The sequence below is a fragment of the Neodiprion lecontei genome, chromosome 6 (genome assembly GCF_021901455.1).
Source record: "Neodiprion lecontei isolate iyNeoLeco1 chromosome 6, iyNeoLeco1.1, whole genome shotgun sequence".
In the NCBI taxonomy this organism is placed as follows: domain Eukaryota; kingdom Metazoa; phylum Arthropoda; class Insecta; order Hymenoptera; family Diprionidae; genus Neodiprion; species Neodiprion lecontei.
Window position 1 is genome coordinate 10,725,266 of NC_060265.1, and position 21,056 is coordinate 10,746,321.

Consider the following 21,056-nt stretch of genomic DNA (forward strand, 5'->3'; position numbering starts at 1 on the left):
CGCGGGGGATGAAGTCCTTACGAGTATAAACTAGCTTGCGGCGCTGCGGCGGTAAGTCTGTTTGTAAATGTACGAGGCTACTGATTTTCCGCTAAACTCTTTTAAAACGTTTTCTAAAGAGGGTAGGGTTGGTGGTATGTAGGTTAAAAATAGAGCAGGCAACAATGTACTAATCTTGTTAGGCCATTTAGCGGGGCGCAAGGCATTTAGAGCTCTGGCTCTACCTCGTAGCGAGTTGGTGTAGAAGCGATGAAGGCGGAGAGGAGAGGAGAGGCGAGGAGAGGAGAGGAGACTCTAAGTAGCCGGCGATATACGAGCCTTGGAGCTCATTTCTCAAAATATGCTAAATCGTCTTAATGGACGGGCAATGGCGTGGAAAATATTATTGTTTCAGCAAGTTTCGCGCGCATCTCACGCGCTGCACGCGCACGCGTGCGGCTTATCGGAAGCTCCGGCTCGTCAGGACTTTTCCGGATGCGGTGCAACCGCCGTGTCGAAATGTCACCCGATGCAGCTCGGGATCGACTCGCCGATCCGTAATTTACCGCCGAAGTAATCGGTTCTCGGTGAGGAAATTAGGAGGCTTTCCTTATCGATGTTAATGCCGGTTTGACACCTTTCGGCTCGCTTCTCCACCAATTCGAACAAGGCTACGCCGGTGTGTGTGCCGGTTCTAACGAAAAAAGCAACAAAAATTTTGTTTTTACGCTCATCTTTCGAAATTAGGAGAGAAGAACTGTCCGCGCATTGGCACGGTGACGCTAACCTGATTTCCGTCAAAACTCAATATCGTATTTGTACATTTCCTTAGCTCGAATTTCTACACACGCTGCCAGAGATCACTCAGCCGGCACTTCGGTATTCGTCTTGAACTCGGAACAGGGATATAGAAAAAGGTGGAAATAGAAAAGAAGAGAATCAGAAACAGAAGTGCGTACAACTGCGCTTTAAATTACAGTCAACGCAGCCGTACAACAGGATATCGTAACGCATTTTTCATTTCTCCGTAACGGATGAAACAACGCCGTTAAACCGCACGTTTTGTGTCGAATGCCGGGTTAGGTACCTACATGCAAACAGGATTTCAGTTTCAGCATTCGTAACTCGAGTCGTTTTGTCTTTTTTTGTTCATCTTCTCTCGTACACCAATTTTTTCCTCCGCACACACACACACACACATCGCATTCGCAGCGAGGCGAATACCTAATCCAACAAATCTGCATTGTAGAAGCTGCGCGTTATTATAGGTGGTTCCGATTCGCCTTCCCCGTCTCTCGGAAAGGTGAGGAGCAAACGAGACGAGGATGCGTAAGCGTATACGTAGCTACGCACACGGGAAAGAAAAAGGGAACGAACCCCGGTACGAGCATCCCATAAAACGAGATTTCGAAAATCCGTTATTTAAATAAGTAACGTAGGTAAAAGGTGCTGCGGCTGCTGCTGCTGCGCAGTTTCGAATGGGCTGAATAATTTTATAAAATTAATAGTAAAGGGGGTAGGCTACTGCGGCGGTGAGGCGGCCCAGGATCCCGGGCCCATTATGCGCGTATGCAAATATGTCCTTCCTGCAAGGGGTTTTTTGTGAGGGGAAGTAAACCGTGGCATTGGGCGTGGATGAGGGAGAGGAGAGGAGAGGCATACGGTGGCGGATCCGTGTACACGAGGGAGAGAGAAGGAGAGGAAGATGTGGAAAAGCGTAGCCTGCAGCAGCAGCAGCAACAGCAGCTTGATGCAAAGCATTAAAAACTTTCGAGATTTATAGTACGTGGCCGACTCTCTCTCTCTCTCTCTCTCTCTCTCTCTGTCTCTCTCTCTCTCCGCGTTGGGGTTCGAAGCCCCCCAGCCCCCTCTTCGCAATGCTGAAAAATATATGCCTACCGCCCCACCATTCGCGGGTCAATTTTTTTTCATTAGCCTCTCCCCCTGCAATCGTCGTCCTCGCCTTGCCTAAATTCAAGTCCCGTACCCGCGATGACGTCATCGGTGAACTGGATTAAGCGATGCGTGTGTGCGTGTCTTTCCGCGTGCGCTTATGCGGATTATGAACTATAGAAAAAGCGAACCGCGACGAAGCTAACTTTCGCCAAAAGTTTCCGAGCTTTATTTTTATTTAACATTATTCTTTTTTTTTCAACTCTACCGTTCGAAATCACTGTACAATATTTAGGGATCAATTATTACGCTACGGTGGAACGGATCGAGGCTACAATAAAACGAGAATCCGGAGAAGTCAACTGATTCATCCACGAATTATAAATTGCACGCTTCCGTCCAATACCTAAGCTATGAGACAAGGATTCATTGCGGTACAAGAAATAATTTATTCACGAGATTCCAGTATATACCCTGAAACTATCGAAGGTATTGAGAATGAACAACTTTTCTGGGAATGTCTAAGCATAACTACGAGGTCGAAGTTATTAACCATAACTCCACGTTGAAGAAAACGTTGAACGAAAACTTACTGTAATCTAGCAACTTAGGCATCCAGCTTCAAAAGTAACGAATTTACAAAATACGAGTTTCTATGACATAATTAACGTTCCAGAACGCAACAGTATTACGGTTTACCGAATATTTCAGACGATCGTAAGGTTTGAAAAACTGAAATTTTCCAAAAAAAAAAAAAACGCGTCGTTAAATCAATTTCACAATCGGCGTGCAAATAACCGACTAGCCAAGAAGTTCGAGTTCACGGCAAGTCCGCTTGAAATTGGAACAGAGTTACGTGGTTGGGCGTTGTGTCTATGCCCAGGCAAGCACACTGACGGAGTTTTCTCGGAGACTATAACGGAATTTGGAATGTATAAATTTTGAGTAAAAACTGGCTCGTTCGTGTTCGGTTCGTGGGTGTGTGCGCGTGGTCGAGGTTTCCACTTTTCGAGCAATATTATCCCGCTCTCTCACGTACGAGCGAGGCACCTCATACACGGTGCGAGAGGTTACAAGTATCATCCACCACCTTCGTAGAGACGCGAAGTATAAGCCGAACGCACACCTGCCAATCCACAATCTGGACGCAATAGTGAGACGTACGTACACTATCAGAGAAATGGACACAAGCGCGCACATTCACGTATCGCGACGAAGCAAGAGAGGGAGGAAAGAGAGAGAGAGAGAGAGAGAGAGAGAGAGAGAGAGAGAGAGAGAGAGAGAGGGAGGGAGGGAGAGAGAGAGAGAACGGCAAGAAAAAGTATACTACTATAGGCAGCGAGGGAATGATGGATCGCTTCTATTAAAATACTTTTTCGACGTAGAATACAGAATGGGCCTTGCCCTGGCTTGCCTGCCTTCCTTCTCCTCTCTTCTTCTCTTCTCTTCTCTTCTTTCCCTTTCTACCGTTGCTGCTTCTTCTTTTTCTTCTTCTCCTCTGCACCGGACGAGTGGATTTATTTACATATTTTCAATCTGGATTAAGAGGTACACCGGGCTGCACTCTTCTTCTCTCCTGCATCCGGGCATGCAGGAGAACCTCGAACAGCGAAGCGGCCTGAGCTCAACGTCGCCGGGACTTCGGCTCGAACCTTCGACCAAATACACCATAAAGCATGAAGGAACGCCATCATCGTCCGATACACATTGGAACTCGGGCCCGTCCTCCCATCGAAACGCGCGGCCACCAAAAACTGGTGGGTGTCACTGTGTACAAGCGGCCGGTTATGATGGCGATATTAATGCGCTCCAATTAATGAAACCCGGAGAACACAACGCGCCCGGCAACTCTAATAGGAAATACGAAATTATTAAGCCCGCTGCCGCTGGTTAGGACGATTATCCATCTATATATTAGCCGCGACGCGGGGGCATGTGGCGGTGATTATTGCCGGCCTCTACGGACGGCAGCGAAGAGAGGAGAGGAGAGGAGAGGAGAGGAGAGAGTGCTGCTCAGCCTCCGTTCGACTTCACGCGTTGCCAGAAACAAATGACAAATGAACTCCTCTTAACCGGTGAGCTCTTTCTCATATCAGGAGCTATTAACATAAGGCTAGATAAAGTAACGAATTTAAAAAAATCGAATGTAAAAGCGAGAGGGAGAGAGAAGAATTCCATTCGAGATCTTATCCTCGGCAGGACTAGGCTGGCGCTGGCTGCAGCAGTATAGCGACCTGCGACTCATTAATCACCCGGCACCCTTCTTCTCATTCTCATTCTCATTCTCATTCTTATTCTTATTCTTATTCTTTCTCCACTTCCACTTCTTCGTGGGTTTTCTTGTTTCCTATTATTGCGACCGGGGAAAAAGGAGAAAATGAGATAAAGGTAAATCGGAAGGATTGGAAGCCGAGCGGACGAAGAGCGAACGCGAAACAGAGACGTTACAAGTTCAAACACGCCTCTTCGCAAGATAGTCACGTACCTACAGCTATGACAAATCAAACATTTTTTCAGAAGCCGTCGCGAGGAAGTCCGGATAATTGACAAAGCTCCTTCTCACGACCTAGCGACATGCGATAGCATAATTATAAATCGAACTAGAAGCCATCCTACTTCCGGTGCGATTTCCGAACTGTCTGAAATTCAGTAAGCCGTAATGAAACGAAACGTACTCATATTTTGCAATCTCAGTTCATTCGAGATCATTGTCAAAATAAAAAAATATCGTTTTTTCCCCCAATGTTTCGTTACGACAACGTTACCAACTTCAACCTCGTAAATCCCGTACAATTTTTCGATCATTCGCTCAATCTCGAATCTACCGCTGGCCAAAAATTGTTCTTACAATTCGACGAGTCGACGTCTTGCGTAAAAGAAAAAGAATTCATCCATATCCCGTGAAAGACGATACGTAGTTACACACGCACGGTATTCTAATGACACTGCGCTTGTGTTGGGAATAGGTGCGTTATAATCGAACGGTCAGGTAACAGCCACGTTAATCAACTACCAATTGCACACCGCGGCGGTGGCGGCGGCGCTCTTCGCCCGATGAATGTTTTCAAAACTTGACTGCATTATATACCCACGCACGTTCGTCGCGCGGTGTTTTATGTAGCGGGCAATAGGTGTACCCACAACCCGCGGTCCCTGGAGGCAAGATATATTCAAATCGGAAGTCGAAAGACGAGGCGGCGCGGCGCTAGATTATACGTGGCATTGCCAGAAGGCGGTGCGCGCAACGATTTTTCCTTTTCTTCGCTTTTCCTTACACACGCTTGTATTAATCGCGGTAAATTTTTTACCAATTTTTTCCCAGTCCATTTTTACCTCGCAGGTCGGAGGAGATGGGGATATTCGTTCGATGTAGAGCGCGATGAACGCGCTCGTCGCACACGCATTTGTGATCGGTTGGAGGGAGAAACGGAAATTGAGATTCTAGGCCAACTGACGGGTCAGTTAAATACAAGATGGTGGATGCGGACACCGCATCAACTCTTGCACAACTCGACGACAAATTGAATTCTTGTCCCGTTGCGCGAAATCGACCAATTATCGAGTTACTCGATCGTCGAGCTGCTACCGACTTCTCTTCTCTTCGACGCTTATCGTACGTTACACACGTTGTACGTGTACGGAGAAGCCGCGTATGGTTTAGTCGTGTGAAAACGATCGCGAACAAGCACGCGTGTGTGAACTGTTTGAAATAATTTGTGCGAATGTTCAATCGTTTAACCAAGATTAACACATACGTACAGAATTTTCATGTATATTTGAACATTTAGCGTTTCTGGCAATTCTTCGAAACGTCTTACATACCTATGTTTGTTTACACATGTTAAAAGGTGAGTTGTACAGGAATATATGCATATTTAAACACGACGATAAGCGATGTTAATACAGATTGTCACCGGTTGAAAAATGTTAGGAATCTTCGCTAGATGCTTTGCCGAGCTCTCTCACCGTTTCCGTGATAAAAGGACCCGGAAGCTGCAACGAGTAGAAAAGAAAGTCAGCAACGATATCCGTAGCCGCTGACGAATGCTTAGCGGATTTTTCGTTCCAGCTGCTAGGTACAGACTCAAGTTTTCCTACGATAAGCAACAAGCGTTCGCTTCAATTATAAATTACGTTCGAGCGACTACGGCGATGAACGTTATAAAATTATGGCGGTAAGTGATTCGCGTACGTAATAACGCAAATTACGTTGACATTAAAAATCGGCGCCATCTTTGTAAACTTGGCGAGGTATAATCGAGAGCTGCGAGTAAATCGAAGAGAACCGAGTTTTCTACGTACATACAGGTATATATGTATATTTATTATGCGATTCCATACCAGAATGCGGAGGTTTAATTTATTTGAAAAGCGTTCGGCGAACGTGTTCCACGTTCAAATCAAGAACGTTCGTAACGTACAACGGCCATAATCCGCGGCCATATTCTGGATTTCGCGCCTTTTTTGTTATTCCATTGTTTTCTATACCCGTCCTTTTTTGGCTCTCGAAGCCCCTTCATCGCGGTCTTTCATTTCTCGAATACGCGTCCACCTGCATACATAACGGAAACGACAAGCCGACTTAGATACAACGGCAAGCTGATCAACTTTAATAACCAACTAACAAACTAACCGGCCAACGATACATCGCTCATGCACGATACCCAGGTATACCCACATGCCGCGTTACTGTTTCATTAATGCGATTTAGCCTCGCGTAGCTCGCGGGTACGTGGCGATTGGCTGACATTTTTATAGCCAAGGAAATCTGGGCGTTCCATATTCGCATATGGTATTGGAACTATTGGAAGTATTGGAAGTATTGCAAGTATTGGAAGTATTGTGTCGATATACGCGAGACGGCCATCAATTATCGTGCGCATTTCAATTGTGTACGCGCGAACGCCTACGCGTTCGATATGAATTACCAAAACACGCGGCATAACGCGGAGGTACGTTTACTGCGTATACCCGGTGTGCCCGACGAAATCAAACCTCGACCAGCGACGATGATCGAGAGAGAGGGAGAGAGAGAGGGAGAGAGAGAGAGAAGCGACGTCGAGAAGTTCTTCAGACCCTTCGGGTTCTTGCCCGCTGATTGTGAGAGGCACAACTTTTGCACCACCGATTCGGTTAGAAATTACATTCAACCTTCTCGCACAACCGGTCACAACTTGTTCCAAGTTTCGCGGACCTAGTCATATTTTATCAACGTATGTCTTGCTTTAAACGTGGGGAATGGTAAAAAAAAAAAAAAAAATTATGCGACTGTAACGCGAGGTTTACACCGATTAACGCGATTAGTAAACTGCAAAAAGAGAGAGGAAGGAAATACACGAGAATTGTTCTCCGCACTCGAAATGCAAATGCAAATGATGAACCATATTCCGATGGATCCATAAATTATAACGACCGAATAAAAGGGACAGCTATTTGTAATCTGAGTTTGAGAAATGTCAGAGCAAGGGGTAGACGAATACGGCAAAATATCGTCTCTAGTAATCTTGAAACGTGCGGTGTGAACATGTACGTACATTATACATATCCATTCCATCTATCCATCTTATACTAACACGAAACGGTGAAATGATTCGTTTCGTTTGTCCGTTCGCTTTATGTTAGTTTCTTTTTTCTTCTATTCGTTTCATTTGAAATTAGAGAAAAGAGCACGGAAATGAGACGAAGACGAAGAAAGAAAAAGAGAGCGAGAGGGAGGGAGAGATGTGACAAAAACAAAAACGAAAAATATAAAGAGTGAGAGAGAGAATAAAAAAGAAAAAAAAAAAAAACAGAAACAAATGAGACCCGACGACGGCGGCGTCGGGTTAGCTGAGGCGAGGGGGGAAACAAATGAAGTCCGGCGTTCCTGTGACAAACGAGCGGTTCGCCCCCGAAACGTCACTCAACTGTTCAAACGCCATTCTACTGCCTATGCCTATGCTCGAAATGGCCAACTCTTTTACCGGGTCTAGTCCTAGTGGAATTATATCGTCCGATGCCGATTCGCGGCTCTGGTCTCACAATCAATCGGCTTACAAGCCCTCTCGCTGTAAGGAAGAATAACAACCGACGCATGCTACGCGCGAGGTTATCACAGGCAAACGATACTCGTCAGCGAGTGAACGAAGACAACCGTTACTCTCGAAATTGTCAAATTCGCCAATGAGAATCGAGTCGCGTTGGCGATACCAATCGCTCGATCATAACGATATTTAACTTAATACGACAATCAATTTTTTCTCCCTCGAGTTGTACAATTGAATTTTCAGCTACGTATAGAATATTGGAAACGTGATTTAATTAAGGAGGTAACAACCTTCGGATAAGGATACGATAGGCGGTGGTCGTGTGTCGTAATAAGTTCCGCGCTATGCGAGCAGTCGAGAATTGCGTAAAATGAAAAAAAAAAATAAATAAATAAATAAAATGAAAGAAAGAAAAAAAAAAAAAAAAAAAAAAACGCTCAATACTTTGCGAATCATTGGGGACGAATCCTTCTCTAATCCTTAAACAGATACTCTACCGATGCACGCGTATGTTTGCATTATACACACATATGCATACGCATACAGCAAGGATACAGGTATGCATATCCACAGCTGAACCTCGTGACACGTCATAATCTTAGCGGATTGGTACGAACAGTTGCCCCGTTGTTTGAAGCGGGGAGTTCGACCATTGTCGAGTATGTATAAATATATATATATACATGTATATGTATGCATACAGACACACTCATTCTTACATACACGTACGTATATACATACATACATACATAACATCTGCCGATACCTACAGAGCTTTTAGAAAGTCAGAGTCTTGAATGTATAAATGTATAATATATTAATAATGACAATATTGTAATTGAAAGAACAAAACCACAGGAGAGTAGAAGAAAGAAGTAGAATAAAAAAGAGAGAAGTAAAAAAGAAAAAGAAACAAACAAAGGAAACAAATATTAAAAAACAATGCATCATGAGCGGCCACACCCAGAGCCCTAGATACATATTAGTACACGGGCTCGCGTTTATCGCGTATCATTTCAACCGGACTAATATGATTAAAGCTTCTATACCTCCGCGGGAATGAAATAACGCTGGAAAATATTACTGTTCCCAGTGGGTGGAAAGTTTTTTAACCGGTTATTTCGCCAAGTTGATCGGACAAACGATTAAACGCTGTCCGTGGTGTCTATTCCGCGTTCAAAAAATGACTCGTGGTCGAATTTCATTCCGTTGTTGTGAAAAATGGTTTCGTTGTACGAGAGAAAATTAATAAATCGGCTTGATTCGATGAACCCGTTTATCTTACAATTAGTTCAATGGAAGATAAAATGTACGTATATCTGTAAAACAATCACAAACAATTAATTATTACATATGTTGGAAGCTTAAGGAATTGCGTGTCTGTCTTTTTCAACTGAACAGAAATTTGTTGAAACGATTTTAATCGTGCAATATCGTTTTATAATTACATACTAAATGCGAACTATATTTATCGAAGACGTATATTATTTTATCCTCATTAATTTTACGAGTGTAACAATGGTTCAATTGCGAAATTTTTCGTCAAAATGTGACCGATTTGTTAAAAATATTCCCTTCACCACCACAATGTTTCATCAAATATTAGATCCGTCCGGGAAGCGTGTTCGCGTTGATTTTACAACAATCACGAGTGAACACAAGAATGAAAAACCGCGTGAAGCCGACGCAAATATCGCGTGATTTTGCGGGATATTATGTCGTACACGCGTTGTAATGAAGCAGCAATGTAATTTTGAAAAAAAAAGTATGAAATGAAATCAAAGTAGAGAAGACAGCACCGACAAAAATCTTGTTTACTTGATACAACGATATTTCATTAAAATGAAATTTCCCGAAAGAGATTACAGAGAATAGGAAGTCAACTTCCTGGCGTGGGAGTTGTTATATCGAACAATTAACACCAGAAGCTATACAGAGATAAGAAAGTACGCTGCATATCTTAAATCGTACAGCAATTATACGTACATATTGTTTTCGTAAATTTCAATCGCGTGACGATCGTTTCGCAACGCAATATCGGTAGACAACGTGCCGATTTATACATACGCGTATAATCTCTACAAACGCAGTTGTACATCCAACGACGTCAAGCTCATAGACGCCTAGACGCGTAGGCGTGCTCGTACGGCGAAGTATCGAAATATCCGGACACCTAACACGGTGTAGGTTTGACCAAACGTCTGCATCCCTGCTCCGTCGCTGGTTTCTCCATTTTTTTTATTTATACTAATTTTTTTTTTTTTCTTCTCTATATTCTATCTTTTGATATTTTTCTTTTCAAATTTTTTCTCGTTGTCTCTTTCGGTTTTTCAACTTATCGTTCCCCTATCTTTACCAACGGAAAAACACGAGCAAGGAAGTGAGATTCAGATAAATAGTTTTGCTTGTACACACACGCTCGGCGTACACAGAGCCGGAGAACGGAAGTAGGCATGTATTCTGACAGAGCACAGAGTGAAGAGGAGTGAGGAGTTACTTTGAAAGCCGAGTTTCGGCCCGATCCATTCCTTATTGAGAAGAGAGTATAGACGGCGTATTATTTCTACCTTTCTCTCTCTCTCTCTCTCTCCCTCTCTTTTTTTCTCTTATATTGCCGGCTGCGTTTCTACCGGCGTGTGTGTAAGGGTTAGGCGGTACGCATGCACGTACACGATACTGCCGTAGGCGATGGACGAGCGTGTTGAAAAATCGGAGCATTGACTACTTTTTCGGAAGACGATGCGATGCCCCCACGGGGGCAGAAAAGAGAGACTGCAATTTACGACAAAACCTTCGGCCAATCTTTGCGGTTATATTTTGAAATTCAAATGCGTCTCTCTTCCTCTCCCTCTCTCTCTCTCCTTCTCTCTCTCTCGTGCACGCGCACACACGCGCACTTTCTTTCTCTCTGTCGCTCTCTCCGCGGGCGCAACTTTTTTTTTTTTTTTCATTTTTCTTTTTTCTATACGAAAAACCTGGGCGATCTAAATTTAAATTTACGATTCGCCCGGGCAGCTTGTCTCCCGAGTCAACCGTCTTCATTTCATTTCCGAGTGAACGAATTTATCCCGACAACACGAACGCGTATACACACGCATGCACAAATGTATCTGTATATTACGGGCGTGTGCGTTATACCTGCAACAGTTCCGTAGTGTAGGTATTATGAGACGATCCCTTGAATGTGCCGCAGTTGTTCGGGCCCAGAAGGTCCGAAAACTTCCCCTTCTCCTCGACAAACAATGAGAAAATAATTATCCTCTTATAAAACGGTTAACAAGCTTCACTCGTCACCATCATCGCTTCTGTGGACGAATAAATTAATGCCGCTGCTGCTCTACTGCACCAGAGTTCTAAACGCTCGCTCCTTCTCTCTCCCTCTCTCCCTCTCTCCCTCTCTTTCTCGCTTCCTCTATCCGTCCATTCATCTCTTTTTATATCACTTTATCTCACTCCGACGTGTTGCACGTCTCTCTCTCTCTCTCTCTCTCTCTCTCTCTCTGACCACTATTCCGGAAAAAAATTCCCTCTCCTCCTCTCCTACGACACGGGGGATCATACGCGGCATGTATCAACGGGAAGGTGCCTATCTTGTACTGTAAGGTATAAATATGAATATGTATATGTAGACGGATAATAAAATACAGCCGTCGTGCGGTACATAATGATATACCTAGAGCAGTGGCGATCCCGGGATCGGAGCCGAAAAGAGGAAATCAACATATGGCGCGATATTTCGGACATTATAAACCGAGTCATCGCAGGCACACGTAGCGTTAATACAATGGCAGGGCTGTGTGCGTGATAATAATGGTAACTTGCGAGGGAAATTGAGGGAAACTGAAGGAGGACGACGCGCGTGAAAAAAAAATGAGGGAGTGGGGGGAAAGGGCAAAGGGTTCGTTCACGAATTCCTGAATAAATCGAGTCAGCTCATCCTCAGCTGGTGTGCTAAACAATGAAGTATTAAATAGCTGACACACACAACACGTGTACAACGTACCTACTATATCCGAGCGGCGAGCCACTCCTAACACTTTGTGTAAATCCCTGACGTTTAGCATAGAATCACGTAAATTACACATACTCCGAAGAAAATTCTACGTGGGTATACTTGTACGTATATGAAAATATACACATACGCGCATGTGTGCTATCGAAGCATTTATTTATAAGCGTGGTAAAACTGTACAGGGATTATACGCTAGCTTAGGTGAGAATTCTTGTTAATTCGTCGAAATAAATAGAAATCTCGTTTTCCCAGATTCTCCGCAGAATTATATAAAAGACACGTGAAACCTTTATTTTTGTATAAATATTCACAAACAATTTTATGATCGATACCGCAAAACCAGCTGGCGTCGTTTATTGCGTTCCTTTTGGCAAACAGTTCCGAGTATTTCGCGTAACGTTCATCACCGATTACGTATATCTGAATAAATCGCGAATAACGTCCGGGAATTACAAAATTGACGCAACGATCCAATTCCAATTTCTCGATAATCGGCCCGGCGAGTCGGTCACATGGTCGGTATTATTTTATACACACTGCCGGCTGAACCCGCTGCACTTCTGATATGTAACACATTGAAATTTGAATGTCGCTCGACCGCTTTATGCTTTATATATATATATATATATATATTATATGGTATATGTACAAGTCGAGACCGTTATTCCGGAATTAATTAATAATTAGAACGGACCCGCCTCCATACCACGGCATCTCACCTCGGCGACGACGACGACGACGAGCAAGCAGCCGCTGATAACCCGCGGATAAAAGAAACCTCCCTAATCCCTGTAATATACATGCTACAATATGTATAAGCCTGTGCGACGTGTGTATATGTGTATTACTTTATAACGTGCATAGCCAATTTCCGTCCACGTCAGGTTCAAATAACCGAGACGTCAGCTGGCCTGTGTTTCGATACATCAGTAATATATACGTTTAACGCAAGTTTTGTTTCACGGACCGACGAATTTTGCTAATTACGGATTTCGCGACGCGTCTATCCGGAAAATCGGAGGAGCGTTTACGTATTCCCGTGCCGATTAATTAATCAAAATGCAAGAATGCTAAACTGCTGACATCGAGTATCCGCGGGTCGTCGTCCGGAGGATATGATATACAACACACGGACGCTTTTCGCCAACGCGTACAAATGTGTCCGGAGGCTTGTGTCACAGGCTGCCAACCTCAACACGCGCTGGTCTGCTCGACCCTGATCCCGATTTCAATATACCCACAGCGCCGTGCGTGTGTCTGCATATACATGTGTGTGTACACATCCGCGTGATACGTATGTACATAACTTTTGTCAAATAATCAAATTACAAATATACGCTACTTGTTGCGGAAAAGAAGAAAAAAAAAAAAAATATCGCGGACGGCACGCGCCTCGGCGAACGACAAAAGAGATAAAAAAAAAAAAATAAAAAAATAAAAAATGCGGCGAAATGATGAAAATTGAAGCGAATGAAAAGAATGAGTATTAATTCAAAATAAGTGATCGAAAAGAAGAAAAAAGAAAGAAACAATCATTTACACCCCGGGGTCGCTGAACTCCTTTCTCCTCTTTGCTTGATGGACATTATAATAATATATGTATAAACATGCACCGATGTTGAATCGCATGTATACTCGTATGTATGTACACATACATAATCGACTGTATGTGCGTAAATTAATGGAATGTGATCAAATTCGCGAATAACATGTACAGCTTATTTGTGCAATATACACGTAGTAGTATAACGTGACGAACTTCGACGAAATTCTTGTTTCTAATAGACGCCGGAAAGCAAGAGACTGCAATCATGTACATATTGAATAAAATTTAAATCTAGGAAACCGATCGCTAAGTTTCTTCTTCTTCCTCTCTACTTTACTTCGAATTCCTAGCTTCTGAATTATTGAAACAAATCTCGGAACGAATGAGTCACATTTCGAGGACGAAAAGAAGGAAAATTCCCCAAGTTGAATCGAATATCAGAGAAAATAAAAGTGATAAAAAAAAATAAAATAAATAAAATAAATAAAAAAAAGTTAATAACAAGGAATACGGGGGCGGGGAAGGGAAACGCGCGGGTGCGCGGTATTTCACATAATTTCGTCGTTCAACACGAAAAGCAGGAAATGGGGGATGCTGGCGTGACGAGGAGTCGTCGGCGTCGGCGTATATCTTTTGAGGTTCAAAGTGATACAGTTGTTTAGTTCCAGCGTATACATATATTTGTCGTTTAACGGTCGGGACGATTATGAATTAATAAACTGCTAAATTTCGCCTGAAATACGCACGATATGCGGATAAATTTTGAAAAATCGCGATTTAAAAGGACTCGCGTCGATGTGTCGAAGGAGATATGAAGCAGAAATGATAATAAAAAAAAAATCTAAAAAGCAAAAACACCAAATATATAATCGGACAAGGAAGCAAAGCGATAAATAAATATACGATGTCATTATTATGTGCACTTACACGTACGCGGTGAGCGATACCGCTGCGCGTGATGAGAGCTACCGACTAGTTTGCGGAGCCGGTAGTTTAAGTCTTCTCTGCGCGATGATTTTTTATCACTCATTTATCTCGACTATTTCTGTTGTTTTTTATTCCTCTCTCTCTCTCTCTCTATCTCTGGCTCTCTTCCTTCTTGTTTTAATCGATTCGAAACGCGGATCGGAGGGCGAAGAAGAAGAGGGGGGCAAATAAGAGGAGTATCCGAGGTAGGTATAACAACGTTTTGTACGAGGAGAACGACCAACGACGATTCAGAGACGAGTGCCTATAACTCGGCGCTGAACGCGGGGCGCAGTAGTTTATAGCAATTCACGTTGATAATTAAAATCGATAATTATCGGGGCTTAATAACCGGTCGTTGTCGTTAAGCCTAACGAATAGTAGTCGGGGCATTTCGAACGATCTTATTTTGTTTCTCCTTCTCCTCCTCCTCCTACTCCTCTTCTTCCCCGTGTCAAGGAAAGGGCTTTTGCCTCCTCCTCGCCGAGAAGGGCGTACACGCGTGTGGATATGTCGGTACTGACCCGCTCCATCCAGACTCGGCGTGGAAGAATCAAGAAGAGAATCTCTCTCTCTCTCTCTCTCCCTCTAACCCTGGGAACCCGGGGGTGGAGGAGAGATTCTTGCGCATATATGCAAGAGAAGAGCAAAGTCACTCCTTTAAATTGAAGGAGAATCCTGCGGGCAGGAGAGGAAAGGGAAAAAATAATATTATGGATAAAAAATAAACCGTATATACCTCGGCATATGCACAGGCAATGTTTGTACGTATCACAAGACCCTCGTCTCTGCGGGGTGGTTGTTAATAACGCGCGTGGAGTAACATCGTTTCTCGATGCTTCGTTCGCGGTAGATGGTGTGGGTGTGTATACTTTTATACACTTTTCAGAATTTTCGTATCCCGTTGAAGAGGATTGGTAAAAATTCGAAAATTGACAAGTTTTTTACACGATTGCTTTGTCTGATAGAGTTGGAATTGCGTTTTTAAAGTACCCGCAACTGTAAATCGAAATCACGTGTGATTTTTCATATTCTCGCGCAACTCTGATATTCGTTTCCTACGTTACGCCAACGATACGCGGGAAAAACTTCGCAAGATCCCACATCGTGATCGTGGGTAGATTTAACATCAAATTTTTACGAGCACAGCGGAAATTAAGATTCATTTTTAAGCAAATGTTGCCTTTGTAATTGAAAACGGAGTTGGTAAAAAAAAAAACATTTAGAAAAAGAAAGCACGGCAAGACAAATTCAAAGGGTAGAAACAAAAGCCCCGCCCTCTCGCGTATCTCTCCGTTCGATATAAATAAATGTCTGTCAAAAATTCAATACAACAAATCGTCGTACGCGGTTGAGTATAAATCGTTAGGTCAATTTCTGCACGAACACGTTTGAAAAATAAAGAAGAAAAATCGAGAGGATCGAAAGAGCGAGAAAGGGAAGAGCCAAAATTTTCTGCCAACTCTTCGCGCGGCATATCGTCCATGTCATAGGTCCTGATATACAATGCATGCATGCATATACACACATAATCCGCCACAGGCATCACCAAAGGCGTAAAGAATAGACGAGGCACGCACATGTGTTCGTCATTTGTCATTTGACATTCTCGTGTCTTCGCTTTTTAATTCACGAGTTCAGTCTCCTCTCCTCTCCTCTCCTCTCCTCTCCTCTCCTCTCCTCACCGCTCCTCGTCGCTTCAGATGTTACATCCGCGTGTGGGTGTCCGCCACGGCACGCATTGCGCGTGTACGCATACATATGCACGCATTTAAACGCGCGCACGGATGCGTCATGCGTATTCAAATTTTCTATCCCGTTCGAAAGCGCACGCTTCGTCCCTTAAGGGTTCGTCACGATCGTGGCACGTTATAAATCCGCGTTTGTGTTACGGTGAAGTGCACTGCAGGTATATATACACCCATATAATATAATATAGTATACACATATACACGTATATAAATTCGTGGACAGGTACGCGGGCGCCTATTGAACGCTCGTGTGTGTGTGTCTCTCTCTCTCTCTCTCTCTCTCTCTCTCTCTCTCTCTCTCTCTCTCTCTCTCTCTCTCTCTCTCTCTCTCTCTCTCTCTCTCTCTCTCTCTCTCTCTCTCTCTCTCTCTCTCTCTCTCTCTCTCTCTCTCTCTCTCTCTCTCTCTCTCTCTCTCTCTCTGTGCGTGCTTGTGTGCTGCGGGGATATATAAGAAGAAAAAGACGAAGAAGAAGGAGAAGAATTCCTTTGGCGATATTATATCCTGATGCTTTTTTTACTGGTTTATGGGATTTTTTTCACGCTGTAAGCCAAGTCGTACATCAGGAGAAGAGGGCTGCTGCTGCTTGCCGTCTTCCCTCTCTCTATCTCTATCTCTCTCTCTCTCTCTCTCTCTCAGTCTGCGGCCTCCGTGAACGAGCAGCAATGGTAGCTCACAAGTCTCGACGATAGGGGAATAAAGAGAGAAGAAAGTAATGAAAATAAAATAAAGGATATAAAGAAAGAAGGTAAGAAAATATAAAATGAAAATAAAATTTAGAAAAAAAGAAAAGATGCATAAAACGTAAAAATAAAAAATAATAAAACGTAAACACACAGGCACACGGACTACGGACAAATGCCAGTCGCCGTAAAAACAACAACTGAAAGTATTAAAAAGTTTAGACCTTTTATTACTACTATACTCCTTTCGCTGCCTCCTAGGAGGTAGAGTCACTCGCGCTTATGTATTTTATTATGTACAGACGTATCAACGAGACAAGATGAAGAATCAAGACCAACCGGCCGTTCGTGAATGGTTTATAAAAAAAAAAAGAAAGAAAAGAAAAGAAAAAAAAAACAAAAGAAGGTGCAACTTGCGACAGTTGGGCGTAGAGCGCAGGGTGGAATTTGCTGTCCGAGGATAGGAGTTGCAGAAAGCAGAATTCAAACGGCGAATACTCGTCTTAGGTGTAACCCACCAATAAAGCGGAGGAAGAATAGTAAACGAGGGTGAGAAGCGACTTTGGATATGAGCAAGCAAACGGCGATGATAACAACGGAGATAAAATACGGTTAAATTTGCGTTTGTAAAAGGTAACGACGCAGGTAGAAGGTAGGATTTGTGAAATCAAATATTGTTAGAAATAACGCGTTTGCAAGCGAGATCAAGGAGTGCCGTGCTTGCAGAGGTTGAACAACCGGGCCCTGTTGCTACCTGTATTGTAAATCGAGGAGAATTTTAATCTGAACAAACCCGCACCCGTTACTGGGTTATAACTGGGTTATAACACGTAGTGTGCAACACTTTGCGACCCGATGCCGCGTGGATGGCGGTGCGTAGGATACACACAACCACCGCTCGCGTTACTATAATTTACGACGATAAGAAAAGAGAGGCGGAAGAAAAAAAAGGAGGTAAATAGGATAAAAACTCTTTAAGGAAAGCCGATCGACGTTGGCCGAAGAGAAAAAGAACGAAAACTCGAGGCACGCGCTCGCGACTCGAATCGTCGACCGACGAAAAACTCTCGCAATCAAACACGGCGCAAAAGTTCGGGTGCAGTGTCCGAATTCGATCGATCGCTACAATTTTCTCCACGCGATATTCCACTTTTTATTTTTATCTCTCTCTCCTTCTTCCCAGGTCGGATCGTTCGAAAGTGTGTCAGATTCCTCGTTCGTTTTGCTCGTCCTTTATTTTCCTCCGCGTCGAAGGAGCGGAAAGCCCGGCTCTTTAACGCGCCTTAGGACGAGCGATGACGTAATCGCGAGAGAACCACGTGCGTGTGCCGCGAGAGTATTTATTTACACGCGAGAAAACGGAAGCGAATTTAGCGAAACCAGGTAGAGGTGCGACGAGCGATTTGGACGGTGACGGAGTCTCCTTTTCCTCTAATATTTCCCTTGACAAAAAACATTCCCCGCGAGTAAGCTTACGCGTGAGACAGCCGTCGAAGGAGCGAAAAGCGACGCGGTGATTTAGAACGGCTCGTCATCATCCGGTCACGGAGGTAAGAGCCGAAGAGAGCTTCGAGGGATCGAATAGCCCGGATCCCGAAGGACCCATAACGATTTATCAGATTGTTGGTTTTTCGGCCGTCGCGCTGCCCGGGAATGAGGGGTTTCAAACTTAAAACCTCGGGAAACGACTATTCGACATTTTTCGTTATTCTTTTTACCACTTTATTGGTCATTCCGGAATTTCTCGGACGGCGCCTCGGTGTGAGACAGAAACAATTAAAAGTTAAAATTTAGACATTAAAGATTTTTAACGGCCGAACTACGTCGGACAGAGAAGGAAGGGTGGAGGGGGGGGGGGGGGGGGAGAGGAGAGATCCTCGCCCCGCTTCCCTAGGGAATAGTAGACGCGGAGGGAGGACGAAGAGGTGGAGAAAAACAACAACCGGCGAGATAAAGGACGAGCCTAGTCGGTCCGGCAATAAAGATTCGGATTTCAAGATGTCTCAAATAATATTATACGTTCGTTCGTTGGCTGACGCGGCGAGGACGGATCGAAACTCTACGACGAGGTTGACGACGATTAATTTCGAGACGATGCCCTCGATCTCTTTTACGAATTCCCCGTTGCTTATTATACACCGACGAGGGTCGATTGTCTCTTTTATTACGACTCGACGATCCGTCGCAGTCCATTTTACAGGTAGGTACGTGTAACGTGTAACGTCGTAGCGTATGAACTGGAGAATTGGGGAAAAAAAACAAACAATAAAGCGAGAGGGCGAGGATCAGATAATATCATCGTTAGGTACATGTACCGATTCTTTCTTTACCTTGATAAAAGATTAAAATAATCTCTCGTTCCTCCGGCGGCAGGTCCACACGTTAATTATCATCATCGTCACAATTTAACAACAACAATACAGCTATCAATTCAGCGACAATCAATCAACTCCGTGTATAAATTAAACTATGTATTATCTCCTCTTCTCACCGCTTTCCGCACTGTTTCGATACACGAATCGTACGTAATTCGTTTATATACGACTTCACGCTACCATAATTATATTGTCAGTGGCGATAGTTCGACCGATTCCGCACCATTTCTTCGTCAAGCCCTTTCCTCTTCCTCTTCTTCTTCCTCTTCCTCTTCGTCTCCCTTCTTTCCTTCTGTTTTTTCACCACCCCTCACCGTTCGGCAAACTGTCAATAACACGCGCAGCGTCGCATCGCCGATTAGTATTACGATTACGGACACTGTCGGATCAAATTCACGCACACACACACTGCATGTACACCATAAACAACGCAACGACGGCCAAGGGTTTTTGTCGGTGGGGCGGAGGGTTGGCGGGGCGGGGGGCAAGGGGGCAGGGGGAGAAGAGCTCCCTTCTTACTCCCCGTTCCATTTTATCGGCTCGCCAGTCTTCATCCGCATCGACATTGTTGTCCGTTCCATGGCTCTCTCTCTCTCTCTCTCTCTCTCTTTTCTCCTCCTTAAAACCACCCTCCGCTCCTCTCGTTCAGCGTAAGTCACCCCGAACAATAATCTCGATCGATGCGATATCTTCCCGATGACGATCGACGGATCGCTTATCACCCTTTCCGTACGTTGCGATTAGCCGCCTCAAACCGAAGCCGAAGTGTCCTTGGTGTTCCGATCGTTGTACGCCTTGTATACAACCGTAACGCGCGACTCTTACGAACTTAAGAACGACGAACGAACGAGGGGTTAAACGGGTTAAAACCGAAGATGAGAAATGGGAAAACTGTTTGAAAAACAAAAAAAAAAAAAAAAAAAACAAAAAAGAAAAAAAAGAAAAGAAAAGAAAAAACGGGGATAACCGAAGCCGGTTGCAAAGAAACGGGGAAATTTTCCAAGCGATGCGATACGCGGCGTGGCCCGTCTCCGTGCAGTTTGAGGAAAAGTCGTGTGGCCGTCGAGAACCCGCAAGGCTCGCGCTCTCCTCGCAGGATCCAATTCTCGCCGCTCAAAGGTGGGATTCGAGTGCGCGTGGTTCGGCTGGCGCGAGATGACTGAACCCCACCACCGCCGAGGCGAGCTTGGACGAAAGGGTGGCGCGGAGCGAGCGGCGCGACGGCTCCTCTCCCTTTTCCCGCCTTCCCCGCCTTGCCGCCTTGCCGCCTACCGCGATACTCCGCGACGTTCTTCGTCGCACTTTTGCGGCACCGCCTGCGCCCCTCTTAGAGATTCGACGACGACGACAACGACGACGACCCTCCGCGAAAAGCTGACACTCTGCGCAAGCCGACGAACGATACCCACGTGCGTACCTCGATTCCTTCTTGCCTGCGAAACTTGGAATGTTTTATTACCGATTGAATTGTTCAGTTTTTTTACGATTAATCAAACTCGATCAGTCCACCGACTGGGTCATTTTTCATCGCCGTCGGTTTTTCGTTATTTACTCTCGTGAACGACGCGGTACAATTATCGATTCATGTCGTTCGAGTATCGATTGTTATCTTTGTCTTACTCGCTTAGTACCTGTTTGATGTTATTAGTCAATGATGAATGAATATTTTTAAGTGAGATTGCAAAAAAATATTTTTAATCAAACTGTACGTTATCAGGAAACTTTCCCACTTAATTCGGACTACGTAATGAACTTTACCAAATTTTGATTTCGAATAAATGTATCCGTTTCAAAAAAAAAAGTACAAAGTAATCGATTCATTTTTAG

The 21,056-nt window shown here is 44.1% G+C and overlaps 1 protein-coding gene across 3 annotated transcripts in view; it reads right to left on the reverse strand.

The window, feature by feature from the left end:
- LOC107225356 overlaps positions 1-20,154 on the reverse strand; it is a 73,974-nt gene extending 53,820 nt beyond the window's left edge. Inside the window, exon 1 of one of the 3 annotated variants that reach the window (XM_046742777.1) lies at positions 19,185-20,154. The gene's annotated coding sequence lies outside the window, so the exon portion shown is untranslated. The remainder of the gene's footprint in view (positions 1-19,184) is intronic. The other 2 variants (XM_046742776.1, XM_046742778.1) reach the window with 2 other exon arrangements.
- Positions 20,155-21,056: the final 902 nt, after the last annotated feature.